The following is a 16,369-nucleotide window of genomic DNA, read 5'->3' as shown; positions in this document are numbered from 1 at the left end:
TATTTATTTGGGAAAGTGTCCCAGGAGTGAGAATGTTAAATTGGAGAAAAAAAGTGCATTTAAAATTTTAATAGATATTGCCAGATTGTTTTCCAAAAAGGCGGTAACAATGAACAGTTTCACCAGTCATGTATGGAAGTACTCTTTTTCCTGCTTTGCTTACAGTAGTAGATGTTCTCATTTTTTTAATCTTTGGCAGTCTGATAGGTATAAAGTCCAATAGGTATATCATTGTTACTTTAATTTCAATTCCTATTGAAGAATTTGAGCATCTTTTCAAAAGCTTATCAGTCATTTGGATTGGTTCTCATGTGAGTTTTTTTCTGCCTGTTTATTTTTCCTATTTTCTATGGGAGTATTTGCTTTTTCTTTTTAATTTGAAATTATTCTTTGTCCATTTTGTATCCCGATCCCATGTCTGTGCTTTTTCTTTTTAATTTGAAATTATTCTTTGTCCATTTTGTATCCCGATCCCATGTCTGTCATCAGTATTAATTTAATTTACCAAATCTATCATTTGTCTTCTGAATTTGTTTATGGTAACTTTTGTCTTATATTTTCACATAGTTAAATATGTCTATCTTTTCTTTTTATAACTTACAATTTTTTTCTAGCTTTGGAGGATTATAAATGGTTATATTTAGTCAGTATTTCTTGGTAGTCCTAGTGTCAGTTGCCAAGGGTAACAACAACAATAACAAAATTGCCCTTTGCAAGTAGAACAGTTAGGAACAGAAAACCCCCAAATAACAATACTTGAATAACAGAAGATAATTTTTCCCATGAAGTCTGGAAGGAGTTAATCCAGGGCTCCTATGTATATCCCAGTGTAAGGGATCAGTTTTCGTCTGTCTTCATGATCTACTGTTCAGGGCTTCCATTCACTACATCAACTCATGATTCAAAATTCTGTTAGAGATCCAGCCATTTTGTCCATTTCTAGCCTGGAAGAAAGGAGAAGAAAAAAAAAGGCCATGCCCTTTAAGGATTTTTCCTAGATATTATCTGCCATTTCCATTTCCATCACATCAACAAGAACTTAATTACATGGCTACACCTAGTTGTAAAGAATGCCTATATTTGCTTGACCACTAAATAGAAAGACTATGAAACAGTTCTAATTCTAGGTGGCATTGTGCTCATCTTAAAATTGGAGGGTTCAGTACTTTGGAAGATGAGGAAAATGAATATTGGTTCACTGCAAGAGAGCATCAAAACAATAATTAGCTGAGATATTTTGAGATTAATGATTTGGGGGAAAATACACCTTTTATGAAGAATCTATGCTACTCTAAATAGATAAATGATGAATGAATAAATGAATAAATGAACTTGCTTCTATTATTTTTTAGAGTTCATTGAGTTTCCCTAATCTCTGTCTTTCAACACAATCACTCCCCAACATCATTATCTTCTATAGCCAAGTGGGCACAGATGTTTTGGTAGATGATGTCTACTCATTTTGAAAATTTCTATCAATCGGAAGTGATCAGTACCACCACATGAAGAAGAGATTTTTTTCCTTCTATCTACTGCTCAGGTTCATCAATTGCTCATCTCACACACTTGATGCTCTCAACAATCTGGAAACTTCTTTTGTGAGCCTGATAAAAAGATCAAAGAAAGAATCCCTTGGGAAAAAACATTTTTCAGCTAGGAGGGTTAATGCTGCTGAGTGCTTTTTAATTAGTGGCTAGATTCAAAGGAGTAATTTCTGTTTAGATGCTCTCAAGTCTAGACTATTTTTAATAAGATTAACACATTGAAAAGAAATGTAATAAATTTTATCTTTAATATGTAAATATGGGGCAAAGCAGGTGCCATTGTTTATAACGTGGCTTATTATCTGTCTGACTTTCGGAATAAGAGTAAATTTCAAAATATATTTCACAGTATTAAAACTAATGCAGATTTTTTGAGCAACTCAGCTTTTAGAATTTTTAAATAAAATATCCGTATTATTAAAGAAATGACCTGGAATTAGAATTAAGGGTACGTGGTAGACAAACAAGTGTCTTTTGATTTTATTCTTTGATTATGTTTAGTAGTAATAAAAAAAGAAGAGGAGGAAAGAGATATTGGGTTCTGAGTTGCTTATTTACAATTTCAATATATCTGAAAATTTCTAGATCTGTCATTCAGCAGGACAACTTCTTCCCTCATAGCTGAAACTAAATTCAAATGCATGAGATGGACCAATAAAGCTGGACCCTTTGCAGTGATGCTTCAATAAGCAAACTCTCCATGCAGCACTTTATTAATCAATCCATGCCACCAAAATTAGAACTCATGCAAATCTCAGCTACCTGATTTTGCACCTGTGAGGCATATACTTCTACATAGTATTCACTAACCAAAAAAAAAAAAAAAAAATAGATCGTCAAGTCTGAAATTTATTTTTCGAGTTCCCAGTTTCCCTGTTCTGCTTCCTTTTCTATCTCTGTTCTCTCACTTGTTACAGTAATGCCCTCTGATCTTTTTCCTTGTTCACAGTCAGTTCAGCTCATGATCTGTTTACTGAGCAGCTGGCCCTGTTCCAGTCACAGTGTGAACACTGGCGAATAAAGAAGTTTCCTGCCCTCAGAGAGCTCACATTCTAGAACAGAACATCTCAGCCTTGTGTTGTGAGATCTTTTACAAATTACAGTCATGTGTCGCTTAACAACAGGGATTCCTTCTCAGAAATGTGGTGTTAGCCAATTTCATCATTGTGCAAACATTGTAGAGTTTACTTATACAAACCTAGATGGTATAGCCTACTACACACGTAGGCTATATGGTATAGCTATTATAATCTTATTGGACTACTGTCATATGCGGTCCATTGTTAATCAAAACTTGGTTTCGTGGCACATGACTGTACTTGAAACCGGCCAATAATAAGTGTAATGCTGATGTTTTCCAGAGCGATTTTGATTTAAAAAGTATAAATAAGAATAGATTCTTAAATATTCATAGATTAACCCATATTACTTGCTCTCACTCACATGTTCTCTCCCCAGTGGAATGGCTGACACCTCGTCATAAACTGCAGCCCATCTGATCTATGCCACAAGCCCTAAACCTTGATTTTAATGAATGTGAGTCATGTATGTGGCTGAAGAAAAAGGTGAGGACTGATGTTCCGGTGGACTTAATTCAGCCAAAAAGAACTGGAAAACAGATCAAGTGCAGTGGGTCCAAATTCATTTACATTTATCTGTAGCTAATTCACCTCCAAGAGTTCTCAACTAACTATGTTCTCACATTTTAGTACTCTTATATCTAACTGTGGAGCTCAAAAAGTTCCCTGCTAACAGTGATTCTTAAAATGTAGTGTGTTTCAGAATTATCTAGAAGGTTTGTTAAAACACAAATTGCTGTGTGCCACTCTTAGAGTTTCTTTTTCAGTAGATCTGGGATGCAGCCTGAGAATTTGCATTCTAACAAGCTCCCAGTTGATGTCAATGCTGCTTGCCTGGGGATCTCACTTGGAGAACTACTATGCCAGACTAGAGGAATTTTCTGCAATAGTAAGCAAGTGGGGAGATTCTTTTAAGCCACGAGGGGCTACTGAATGTTCATCAGACCTGCCTACCCAGCCAGCCCTACAGACCAGCCTCAATTAGCCTTTCTCTGGTGACCTAAATAGTGGCACTCCCCAGACCTTCTTCATACTACAGGAGGGGCAAAGCTTGCTCCCCATGTGCACAGGTCTACCTGAAAACACCCTTTACTGCCTCTCACTGCAAAGGACTGTCAGCTGTACAGAGCTGTTTTAAGAGACAATTTTTATCATAATAGATAGTGATTACCTTTTTTTTTTTCTTTTAATTATTACCTATTCCGCTCTCAAATAATGTCCACAACGCACTTCCACAACTCCTATTTTGTGCTGACTGTGTCTCAGAATTTCTCAATATCTGCACTAGTCAGACAAATTTGGGGTTTGGAAAATATGTCACCATAGATAAAATCTTGTCTTGGCATATCAGAAGAGCATAGAAGTTAAGGGTGGGCTCTGAAGGCAGACTGAGTATGAATTCTGACACTGCTCTTGTCTAACCAAGTGACACAGCAAGTTCTTTATTCTCTGTGTGCTGTGGCTTTTCCTTCCATAGTATGCCTGTGTCTTAGTCCATTTTAATGGGGCTATAACAAAATAGCACAGACTGAGTAATTTATAAAGAACAGAAATGTATTTCTTACACTTCTGGAGGCTGGGAAGCACAAGGTCAAGGGGCTGGCATCTTGCTGGGTCATTCCGTGGCGGAAGGTAAAAGAGCAAAGGGGAGACTTACCCTTTTATTTTTAAAAAACCATTCTTGAGATAACAGCATGAATCCATTCATGAGGGCTCAGCCCTCATGGCCTAATCACCTCTGAACAGTCCTACCTCTTAATACTCTTACAATGGCAATTAAATTTCAACATGAGTTTTGGAGGGAACAAACATTTAAACCATAGCAGGTTTTTAAAATTTTGAATAAAATAATGTCTATAAAGAACTCAGAACAGTACCCAAAACAGATATTCAATAAATTGAAAAAATAATTATTATAAAAGAACTGTAATTATATTGGGGGCATATCTGGGTACAGTTTCAGTTTCTCACTAATTAAGAATAGCCATACCCTGGCAAGACTAATAGGCAGGCATAAGGTATGAAGTTATGATGAATTTCTTTGGGTATTAAACTTCTTGCAATAATCTTATTAGTAAAACAGGTTGAGATCACAGACACACTAAAAGATGGATGATGGCTGGATTTTTCTGCACTCAGTCACTTTCATAGGTCTTGAACAATTTGGTAAGATTTTTTGTCCTTAAAAGCAATGACCCAGTTTAGACATGTGTCTCAACTCAATTCAAAAGCACTAACCTCCCACTGAGTATGGTAGGAAGATCTAAGTTCCTATGTTACACAGGACTCTCTGTGCTGGGTACTATTATCATCTCCTATTTATAGGTGAGGAATTGAGGCTGGGGAGGAGAAATGACTGCACGAGGTCACAGTGCTGATATTCAGCAGAACCAGCACTCAAACTCATGCAGTTTGACACCAAAGGACAAGCTCTTAACCCTTCTGGCTTCTTGCCTCCAAGTTGGTCCCAGAGACTACCCTCAGTAAATAACTAGGATTCAGGCAGCTTTGGTGTCAGCAAGAACAGAGAAGGGGACACATCATAATCTGTTCCACTAAGTACAGGAAAGAGACCTGGTATGGTGAAAGATTTCAGCATCATGACCCTTGGTGCCTGAGAAAAAGGGAGTGAGAAGTCGTGTGTGGTGGATTAGACAAAAGAGCATACAGAATGAAATCACATAAAGTGTTTTACCATCTTTCTGGATTTTTAAAAAGTAGGATGACTACATTCGTAATGTCATATAATGATCACTCAGAAATTACATAGTTGCCTATTTTTATACTGTCATATAGCAATTTGTGTGCTGCTGATTAAGACGAGCAAGAATGAAACTCTAGGCCCCTACTGTCAGCCAGTTTAGCATTCTGTTAGACAAACAACAGATACATGCCCGGTCTTTGTGCTAAGCCTTTGGGAAAAAAGTATGAAGATATCATACAGAGTTTCTTCCTAAAAGAGCATGTGATCTTCTTGTAAGATGAGGTAAACACAATTAAAATGATCATATGAAGTAAGAATGACCAAAACAGAGGATCAGATAACAGAAGGGTAGCCAGGAAGGCAACTTTATGTTGACAGCCTGGGAAACCTGTGAATAAACAGGTGGAAACATGCAAGCTGTATTTAGTCATTCTGCCCAGAACAGAAAAAAATTTTCAAAATTTAGACTGAGAGCACATTGTAGAAGGCTTTGGCTGTCTGGTTAATGAGTTTAGATTTTATTCTAGATTTCCAAAGATTCTTTTGGGGGCCAAACACATCTTTCAAACAAACTTCAAAATAAGCCTCTTACCCAAGGCTTTTGCTTTTAACAAGATGGAGAAAGAGATAGTAGATTTACCCTCCCACCTAAAACGCAGAATATATGAGACAATGAGGGGCTGGCCAGTTAGCTCAGCTGGTTACAGCATGGTACTGATAACACCAAGGTCCAGGGTTTGATTCCTGGACCAGCCAGCCTCCCCTGCAAAATAATTTATGATACAATGGGTTCAGGTAATTGGTCAACGAGCAAAAAGAACAATGGTCCCTAAAGAGAGGAAACAAAGTGAGCCCCACGACTGCCTAACTTATAGAGAGTTTCCAGTCCAGGGCACAAGAGGCTTTCAGACCATGCCCAGCAACCTCCTTGAGTTAAGGAGATGGAGCTACGAGTCTCCCATGGCCAAGGTGGCTAGAGTTCATAGAGAATACTGGAATGGAGAGAGGCACTCTGATAGAACTCTGGAGATTGCAGAAGACCCCATCAAGTCCTCAGCAGAGAAGTGATCTATATACGTTAATGAGGAAAGGACCACCCAGAAGAATTAGGGAAAAAAAAAAAAAAAACTCCTTAGAGATCACCAGAAATAGTTCCTGTGCCCCACACCAGACTGGAAAATCTCATACTCTGTGGGGAATCAGGAAGAGTATTTACAAGCGTTTTGGTCAATAGTGGGAAAAACTAGCCCTAGACTAAACACTGTTCTGATTCTTCCTAGCAAAGCTTAAAAATCCAAATTGAAAGAATCAGTTTCCATGTAACTGAATTGCATCCCAGAACAAAGCTCAAAGATATTTATAGCAATACAAATATATCCAGGATCCAACAAGCTCAAATTCACAATGTTTGGTATCCAATTAAAAATTATCAGGCAGTGCCGAGGGGGAGAAAATTATCAGGCAGAAAAAGTTACAGAGTATGATTCCAACTATATGACATCTGAAAAAAGGCAGAACATGGAGACAGTGAAAATATTAGTGGTTTTCAAGAATTTCAGAGATGAATAGGTGGAACACAGGGATTTTTAGAGCAGTGAAATTTTCTATATGACACTACTATAGTGGTTATATGTCATATACATTTGTTCAAACCCATGGAACGTACAATATCAAGAGTGAACCCTAATGTAAGCAATGGACTATGGATGATGATGATGTGTCAATGTAGGTTCATTGTTTACAACAAATATTCCACTCTGGTGGGGAAATTATAATAGGGGAGGCTGTGCATGTGTGGGGGCAAGAGGTACACAGGAAATCTCTATACCTCCCGTTCAATTTTGCTGTGAGCCTAAAATCACTCTAAAAAAAATAGTCTTTTTAAAAAATTATCAGACATGAACTAAAAAAAAGCAGGAAAATATGGCTTAAAAATGAGAAGAAAAATTAACCAATTAAAACAGACCTAGAACTGACACAGATGATAGAATTAGTAGATAAAGACAGTACAGTAGTTATTATAGCTGTATTCCATATATGCAAGAAGCTAGAGGAAATATTCAACATGATAAGTGGAGCACAGAAGAGCTGCTCTAGTTCTCTGCTCTGGCGTTGACCCCAAGATGAGCAAAATCATGGGGTTCAGTGAAGCACAGTTTGAGAATTATTGCTATAGGTTATTGGATACCATCAAAGACTTTTCAGCAAAATTTGACGTGAAAATAGTGGTATTTTAGGAATATTGACTCTTTAGTGGGATGCAGGATAGAATTGATGGGGAGACCAAGAACAAAAAAAATTTCAGGTATAGGTTAATTGTAATAATACAATGGGGGAGCTTTGGACCTAAAAAAATGTTGGTGGGAGTATGGAGAAAGGAACTTATTATTTTTTAAGTTAATATTTTGTTATTAAGAGCACCTATTAGTGATAGGTGCCCATTTGAAGAATTGAAATTTGGCTCCTAGAGTGGTTAAGTAGCACCCACACTCCTACACACCCACACACATCTTATTGGTTCTTTTTCTCTGGAGAACCTTGACTAATATGTTGTGTTAAAAAGGATTTCCCACTGTTGATTTCAGAAGTACAATAGTACCTCAAGAAAAGATTAAGGGCATATAACACTTGTTATTTAGGAGAAGGCAGGTAAATTAAAAGTCAGAGAATAAAACTTGTTAAGCTGAAAGTCATGCCCATGTGGGCAATGAATTCATCCAAAATAAGTGTATTGTCAAACCAATGTATTGGCTACTGAGGGTGTAATTCCACCTTACTTATGTTCCAACAATTGGTAACTTTAAACTCTAATGTATTTGTGGGTGAATAATGATGAAAATAATTATGATGATAGGATTAAATCAAATAAAGTTTTTCATGGGCAGAGGACTTTTCTATGAGATAAATTTATGTTTTGTATAAATTGTTCATTATAGACTAAAATTACGTATATTTTGTGACTACTTTCATTTAATTCAGATATGGTAAAACAATAAAACATTTTAAAGAACAATAGAGCTGGCTGATTAGCTCATTTGGGAGAGTATGGTACTAATAAAGAACAATAGAGCTTTTTTTCTGTCTTCTCCTGAGTTTTAAGCAGGGGATACACAAAATGGGCAAGACCAATCTTGATCTGAAAAGAAGACTGCCCTAGAGAAGGTAGCAAAGCAGTAGAAAGAAGTACAGGCAGAAATACACACCAGAATTTCAGGGAAGTCTGATACAAAGGAAGAGTGAGAAAAATAGTACTAAATTTATGCTCAGAAGACCTGATTTCCCCTAATTGTCTATTATTTACTAGCCCTTGGACCCTGCATATTTCATTTAATTCTTCTGAACTTTAGATTCTCTGTAATCAAATTAAATTAGAATACCACCACCATGCTCACCTGATCATTTTTGATGATCAATCAAGAGAACATATAGAAAGATAAGAGGATAGTTTGTCAAAGGTAAAGTTCTAACAAATATTGGTTATGATGACCATCCAGTTGAAGATGCACTTGCATCCCCAATTAGCAAGGCCTCCCAGTACAGGGTTGGGGTGAGACTATGAAGAGGTAGTCATGATTGTATTTCTTGAAAGACATGGGGTCTAGGCAAGGGCCAAACCATTGAGGAACTGAGGTTCTGTACATGAAACTAGAATATATGTGGCAGGTCAGAAATCCATTTATTAGGACTTGGTTTTAATTTTGAATTTAGTTAACAGACAAAAGCCTAGATAGTGGAATCTGGGCATACAGTTAGAGCTGGATCATCAGCAAGTTCAACAGGGTGAAACCATCACCCTGTCTTCCCCTTCAGAGTTTTTTAAATGCCTCCTGATCAAAGCCAGGACTGACCTCAGAATCTTGAGTGGAGTTGAATCTACAGATGAAGAGAAACAGTGCATTCCCAGGTTTGGGGTAAAGAGAGATACTGGGTAGAGAACAAAGTAGATCTTTACTATAAGCATTTAAAAAAAAATACTTTGAAAAAATAGGCTTATAAATTTGAAGAGCTTTTTGAAAGATTCTTACTTCCTATTCAGGGGTTACTACCAGAGTAGTTCTTGTCATTAATCCAAGGAATCCTGTGAAATGTGTGATCTTTCTCCAGCTGCTGCACAAATGATGGCAGAACTCAGTAACAAAATACTAATGAGATGCCTAGGTTTTTAAAGAAAGCTGAATGATGGTAATCACAAAAGCTCACATCAGAAAACTCCAATTGCATATGAAAATAAAACGCCATGTCAGCCATGTCAATTCATTTACCGTGAAAATAGAAAATTAGACCAGTCTATTAGAGAGTATGTTATCTTGCAGTAGGTTTTCCTTAGAAGGATACCTGATGAAAGCTCTATCAAATCAATGACACTGAAAACTAAATTAAAATCATTTGGTCTTCCGTAAGTTCAAAAATAAGTGAAGTATTCAATTATTATTAAACCAGAAACTGGTTTAATTTTCTGTCTTAATTTTTATCAAAAAAGTCACGTGGAAAGAAATAGTTTCTTAATTGTTGTGTTTACAAATTGCTTCTAAAGTTTAAAGAGATTGGTACAGTTTAAAGAAATCACTAAACCAAGGTGAAAAATTTTTTACTATTTTCTTTTTAAGAAGGCAATTTTTTAAAAAAATAATTTATTTTATTTATTGAATCAAAATCGATTATACATATTTTTGGGGTTGAACATTGAGATATGTTTATTAAATCAATATTACTAGCATATATATTGTTACAAATCGTAATTATTCTTTATGCCCCTTGTCCAACCTCTCCCCTTCCCCCATTCCCTCCCCCTCCACCCTCTAATTGCCTAGATTTCTTCTCTCCTTCTGAAAGAATAATGGTTACTCTGTTAACTTGTTACCTAGATGATCTGTCCAATGCTGAGAGATGTGACCAGGTCCCCCAATATTATCACACAGCAGATGCTTCTTCTGTCACTCTGAAATGGGTTTTGTGGAAAGAGACATCCTCTTCTTTGTCTCTGCTGGTGACTCTTCTTATGTGAATGCACTCCAGTTGTTGGCGGACCATCTGCGTGGTGGCTGTGCCATCAAGCTGCTTTTGCAGCAGCCATGGTTATCATGGTGACTGTGGTGGGCCACCCACGTGGGGGTGCTGTTTTGGGCATGCTCCTTGGCACTGTCAGTATGCCTGGTTGTGCGGTGTGTTTGGTCCCCTTCTCCTTGCCTTGGGTCCCCTGGCAGGCCCCAAGGTGCTGCCATGTTGCTCATGGTTGTGGGAGAGAGATCTCAATTTTGAGTGAAAGAGGAAAGACACAAATGAATACATACTGATGACTCCATATATTTGAAGTTCAAAACTAGGTAAAACAAAACCTTAGTTTTAGCACTATCGTAGTTACCTTTGAGGAGGGGGGTAATGATAGAGATTGAGAAGGGGCATGAGGTAGACTTTTGACTTGGGTAGTTGTTCACTGGTGTTTGCTTTGTTATATATCATGAAATAACATGTTCATGTTTTGTGCATTTTTGTGCATGTTTATATTCTTCACAAAATTAAAATTTTAAAAATAAAGTTAGAAATTATATATTAGTTAACAGAAAAATGATAGAAGTAATAAATGTATCTAACAGCTGGTTCTTCAAAATAAATTAATAAATAGATAAACTTTTGGTTGATTTAAAGAAGAATGAAAAATGAAAACATAATCAGATAACTAAAGATAGAGAAGAAATTAAAAACATATCAGTATACTTCTTTGCTCAAATATATGCAAAACAATGAAGACCTGGAATTAAAATAGACATTTTAAATAAAAATATAAATTATTAAAACAATTCAGAATAGAGAGAAAATGATCTGAACCAACCAATTAACATAGAAGAAATATAGAAAGCTTCATGATACTTCATGGTTTCACAGGTTAATTCTATGAAAACTTCCAGGAACATAAACCTCAAATGCTGTTTAAATTATGTAGGAGCACAAGAAAATAAGTAAAATACTCTTAATTCTTTCATAAAGCTAGAATAATACCAATACTGACAAAGATTGCATACATGAGCACACACAAATTAAAATCCATCTCACATCAACACCAAAATCCTAAATAAAATATTACCAAATACAACCTATAAGCACACTAAAACATTCCTGTGACTACATTCTATTTATTTCAGAAATTTAAAAATCACTCAAATTAAGAAATATACTAATATATTCCATTATATATTGACCAAACATTTCCACTTTTTTCCAGGATACGTGGTAGGATTTTTGCCCCCTCCTCTTGCAGTTCAATGTGGCCAAGCCATTTGCATTGGTTAAGAAAGTGTGAGCCCAAGTGATGTGTCACTTCCAAGTGGAACGTTTAAAAGTCGGTGGTTGACTTGCTGTGTTCCTTTTCCCTCTGCCATAGATGGCAAACCTAGATGCTCCAGATGATGGCTGCTCTATGAGCCTGGCTCATGGGGTAAGGGAGGCAAAAACCTACACTGACATGTGGCATGAGCAAGAAAGAGACCATGTTGTTTTAAGCTACTGAGATTTTAGGGTTATTGGTTATTGAAGCACAAACTAACTTACATTGACTGATATATGATACTGATAAATAATGACAAAAAAGTCTCATTATCTTTCATAGATATAAAAGAAAATCTGATAAAATTTCACATCCATTTTGATTTAATCTTTCCAGTTTTAATAAAACTTCTTAATAAAATAGAATAGATGAATACTTAGCTAATACGTTAAAACGTATATTTCTTAAAAGTTGGCATCATGCTTAACAGGAAAGTACTAGAATTATTTTCATTAAAGCCAGAAATGAATAAGAAATTTCTTTTTCGCATATTTAAAAAAAGTTGTTATAGATAAGAAAAATATGTAATTTAAAACTTGGAAATAAGGATGCATATTTTTCTTTCTTGCAGATGACATAAATGGTTTATTATGTGGTTTATTTATAAATGGTTTATTAAATAATGGTAGTTTTTAATAATTCTCTTGAAATTTTTCAATGAGTTGGGTACGAAATATAAAACTGCTTATAGAAATCAATTGCTTCCATGTATATTTACATATTTTTAAACCAGAAAATATAATGGCTAAAAAGATGACAGAAAAGTTAATATACAAAAACTATATACAAATGAAATGTTATTGAAGGTCATAAAAGAAAACTTGAACCATGAAAAGACATATCAAGTTTTAGAAAAGATGACTTAAGGGGGGGCGACGGGGAAGAAGGAGGGAGGAAAAGGAGGAATTGGTAAAGGGACACGAAAATCAACTATACTGTATATTGATAAATTAAAATAATATAAAAAAATTTTTAAAAAAGAAAAGATAATTTAACATCATAGAAATGTCAATTCTCCTGAAAGTAATCTATAAACCTATAATGCTAATGTTATGCAAATAAAACTGTAATCAGAGTTTTTTTTTCTGAACTAGACAAGATGATTCTAAAACAAATAATATAAAAAAAAGTGTAAGTATACAGGAAAATTATCAAATGAAAAATGCAGGAAGATCAGTTCTATAAAGTAGTAAAACATTATCAAGCTGCAGTAATACAAATTAGGAAAGATAAAAAAATTACAGTGAAAAAAATCTTTATAGATGAAATACACCATAAAGTCGAAAGATAGTTAACTAACTGGGAAAAAAATTTGCAACTTTTATCATAAGACAAATAGAAAATTTACTTACTCACTAAATAAAGATCACCTGCAACACAATAAGAAAAAGATAAATAACCCAAGAAAAAAATTGAAAAGGAATTAGTTTAAAGAAAAAGGAACAGATACAGTTTTTACATATATGTCAGCGATGAAAAACTTTCAATCCTAATGGTTAAAAAGTTGGATTACAATGGAATGATCATCATGGGGAAACAACATTGCTAGTGGGATATTTTTAAATGCACGTACACTTCAATCAAGTAACTCTACTTTGAATGACATCTGTATAAGGATATTAATTGCCACGCCTTCACTATAGAAAAAAACAACAAACAATTTAAGTGCTCATTAATATGAGTTAAATTATGGTACATGTCAGTGGAATATTATGAAACTGTCAGAAATGGTCAAGAAACTCCATGTGTACTGATAATCCTGGAACAACTTCCCTAGAACATGTAGCGCAAAAGGGAAAGTACAGAGCAATGTGCATACTTTGATTTCTATAACCCATCAAAAACTTATATAGTAATATATGAGGGTACTTCAAAAGTTCTTGGAAAAACAGAATTGAAAGATAATATGAATCTTTCTATGAACTATTTGAAGTACCCTCGTACATGTTTACATGCTGCGTATGTCTTCAAGGATATGTAAACTGGTCAACAAGTCAATGATTCTGTGGAGAGGAAGTAAATGACTGGGAGGGATGAAAGGGAAACAATTGTGGCCATTTATCCCTCTTTTTTCCTAAAACCTTAAAATAATTTTAGATTAAGAGAATAATGGAGCAGAGTTCCATATATCCAATCTGTACCCTGGCACCTCTATTTACATTTTGCATTAGTGAAGAATATTTATTACAATTAATAAGCCAATACTGACACATTTTTGTTAACCACCATCCACAGTGTACATTGAAGTTCATTCTTTGTGTTGCAGTTCTATGAATTTCTGCAAATGAATGTCATGTACCCACCATTTAAAGTATGGCATAGAATAGTTTCACTGCCCTAAAATCGCCTATGCTCCACCTATTTACCCTTTCCCCCCTAAACCACTGTTGTTATAGTTTTGCCTTTTTCAGAATGTCATATAGTTGGAATCATACAGTTTGTAGCCTTTTCAGAATGGCTTTTTCTCATTTTGCAATATGTGTTTTTCTCCATGTGTTTTCATGGCTTCATAGCTCATTTATTTTTAGCACTAAATTTTATTTTATTTTTCATTGCATCCATTACATCATACTTGGTCATAATTTATAATTCTTTCTATACATTGTTGGATTTAATTTGCTAATATTTTGTTGAGAATTTTTGCATCTATGTTCATGAGATATTGGTCTGTAGCTTTCTTTTCTTGGAATTTTTGTCTGGTTTTTGTCCTTGGGTAATGCTGGCCTCATAGAATGATATAAAGCAAAATCCCTTTTTCTATTTTCTGGAAGAAAGTAGAGAATTTGTATCATCTTTATCTTAAATGTTTGGTAGAATTCACCAATGAAACTACCTGGACCTGGAACTTTCTGTTTTGGAAGGATATTAATTATTGATTCAATTTCTTTAATAGATACAGGTGTATTCAGCTTATTTTTCCCTCTGTGAATTTTGGTAGTTTTTTTGTTTGTTTGTTTGTTTTCAAAAAATTGGTCTATTTCATCTAAGTTACCGAATTTGTGGGCGTAGAATTAGAGTATTCCTTTATTATCCTTTTAATGTTCCTAGGATCAGCAGTAATGGCCACTTTTTCCATTTAGTGGGTCTGTGCCTCTGAGTCGTAACCTTTAGAACTGCTTCTCAGCTTTTTTTTTTTTTTTCCTGCCTTTCCCTTAGCGGAGCCTTGAAAGCTTCTTAGAAGGGACTGGAATAGTCATTTCAATTTCATTTCCCCCAAATCTGACATGGCACTGAAGTTTTTTTCCCTTGTTGGTTAGACCTTTGTTATAGAGAATGCTCTGGGCTAACTTCAAAGGGGTTAATTTTTCCCTTCCCATAATCAAACATGAGGGGTTTCCTCTGATATTCACTGTGAGAACCTGGTGGGGCTCCCAGAGGAAATGCCAGGGAAAGTGAGAAAGTGTTGGGGCAAAAGGTTTTGCTTTGTTTTTTCCCTGCTGATTTATTATAGGTCCCTAACAGCACTTCTTTTCTCAACACCTTTTCTGAAGCTTCCTTGGACTTTTTTGCTTGGATGCCAAAGAGCTGGGCATTGCTGTGGGTCATGCAAAGACTGGTTAATGCCTTGAAGTTCTCCTCGGTGATGACTCTTGCTTTCTCCTTCTTGCACACATTCCATATGAGCCTTACTGGTCCTGTCAGCTGGGTGGCAAATTTGAGTTCAGCAGAGCTGTCTCCTTTCATGGGGGCAAAGAGCTTCCTGGGGAAGAGGATGAGTTTGGAGTGGTACTCCTTGAGCCACTGCACATTGGCCTGCAGGGACTGGGTAGACTTGCTACACCTCCTCGAATCTACAGATACGAATGGTCTGTGCCACCTTCCTGTGGATGCCACTCACCTTAACTCTTTCAAGCTGAAATCCCTGCCAGCTTGTACTCTGGTGTGATACCTCAGTGTGAGGTATTTTACTATGGGCTGGATGGGTCCAGACATGGGGTGCTGGGCAATGTGGTATGCTTTTGCTTGCCAGGCCTTGTGTCTGTGGATCCTCAGGGCCAGCTGGTTGAACCACATGGCTACCACCACTGCCAGGTCTGTTGTGAGGCTTCAGGATTATGCCATTCTGGCTGGGCATCATGGCTGCCTATGGTCCTCCAAAGGAGATGGGCTGAACAGAAAAGACCCCTAGAAGTTTTTAACTAAGATAGTTCACATAGCCTCTAGCAATTTGTCAAATTTACTGCTTAAGTGTTCCTACCAGGGCTTCAGTTAAGCTGAATGAATTCTCTGTATTCATCTGTCTCTACAATTTTAAGGGTAGTGGTTTGTCCTGTGACCTCAATCCTCTGAAGGATCTAAGAAAAGCCATTGATTTTTCAGTTTGCTCAACTTTTTTCTTGTGAGAGTGGGAGAGGCAAGAAGTAGAAATATCAGCAGAATGATAGGAAATAAATATCCACCCAAGCAACAGAGCAAATGAAACATTATGCTATGTGGACCAGCGTACAATATCAATAATCCAAATCCCTTATTCAGTAGCTCAAGGATAGCAGCACTTCAAGTCATGGCTTCAGTTAGTCTAATCTCAAGGGTATTTGCATGAAATGCTACTCAGACTAAATGGTGCAGGGTAGCCTTGCTTCTTGTTCTCTGAAAGTGTTTTTACACAACCAGCTTCAAACATCTGTCACCAAGTTATCGCCTCTTGATCCTATACAAATTTATAATATTCTTGTAACTCTTCCTTGATATTACAGCTAAAGGTTTATACTTTCATTAC

The 16,369-nt window shown here is 36.0% G+C and overlaps 1 pseudogene; it reads right to left on the bottom strand.

The window, feature by feature from the left end:
• Window positions 1-14,913: 14,913 nt before the first annotated feature.
• On the bottom strand, window positions 14,914-15,727 carry LOC134390221 (large ribosomal subunit protein eL13-like; annotated as a pseudogene).
• Between the last annotated feature and the right edge of the window lie 642 nt (window positions 15,728-16,369).

Source organism: Cynocephalus volans, chromosome 1 (assembly GCF_027409185.1).
Source record: "Cynocephalus volans isolate mCynVol1 chromosome 1, mCynVol1.pri, whole genome shotgun sequence".
In the NCBI taxonomy this organism is placed as follows: domain Eukaryota; kingdom Metazoa; phylum Chordata; class Mammalia; order Dermoptera; family Cynocephalidae; genus Cynocephalus; species Cynocephalus volans.
The sequence above is the reverse complement of the archived record's forward strand: the minus strand, read 5'-3'. Positions and strand labels throughout refer to the sequence as shown.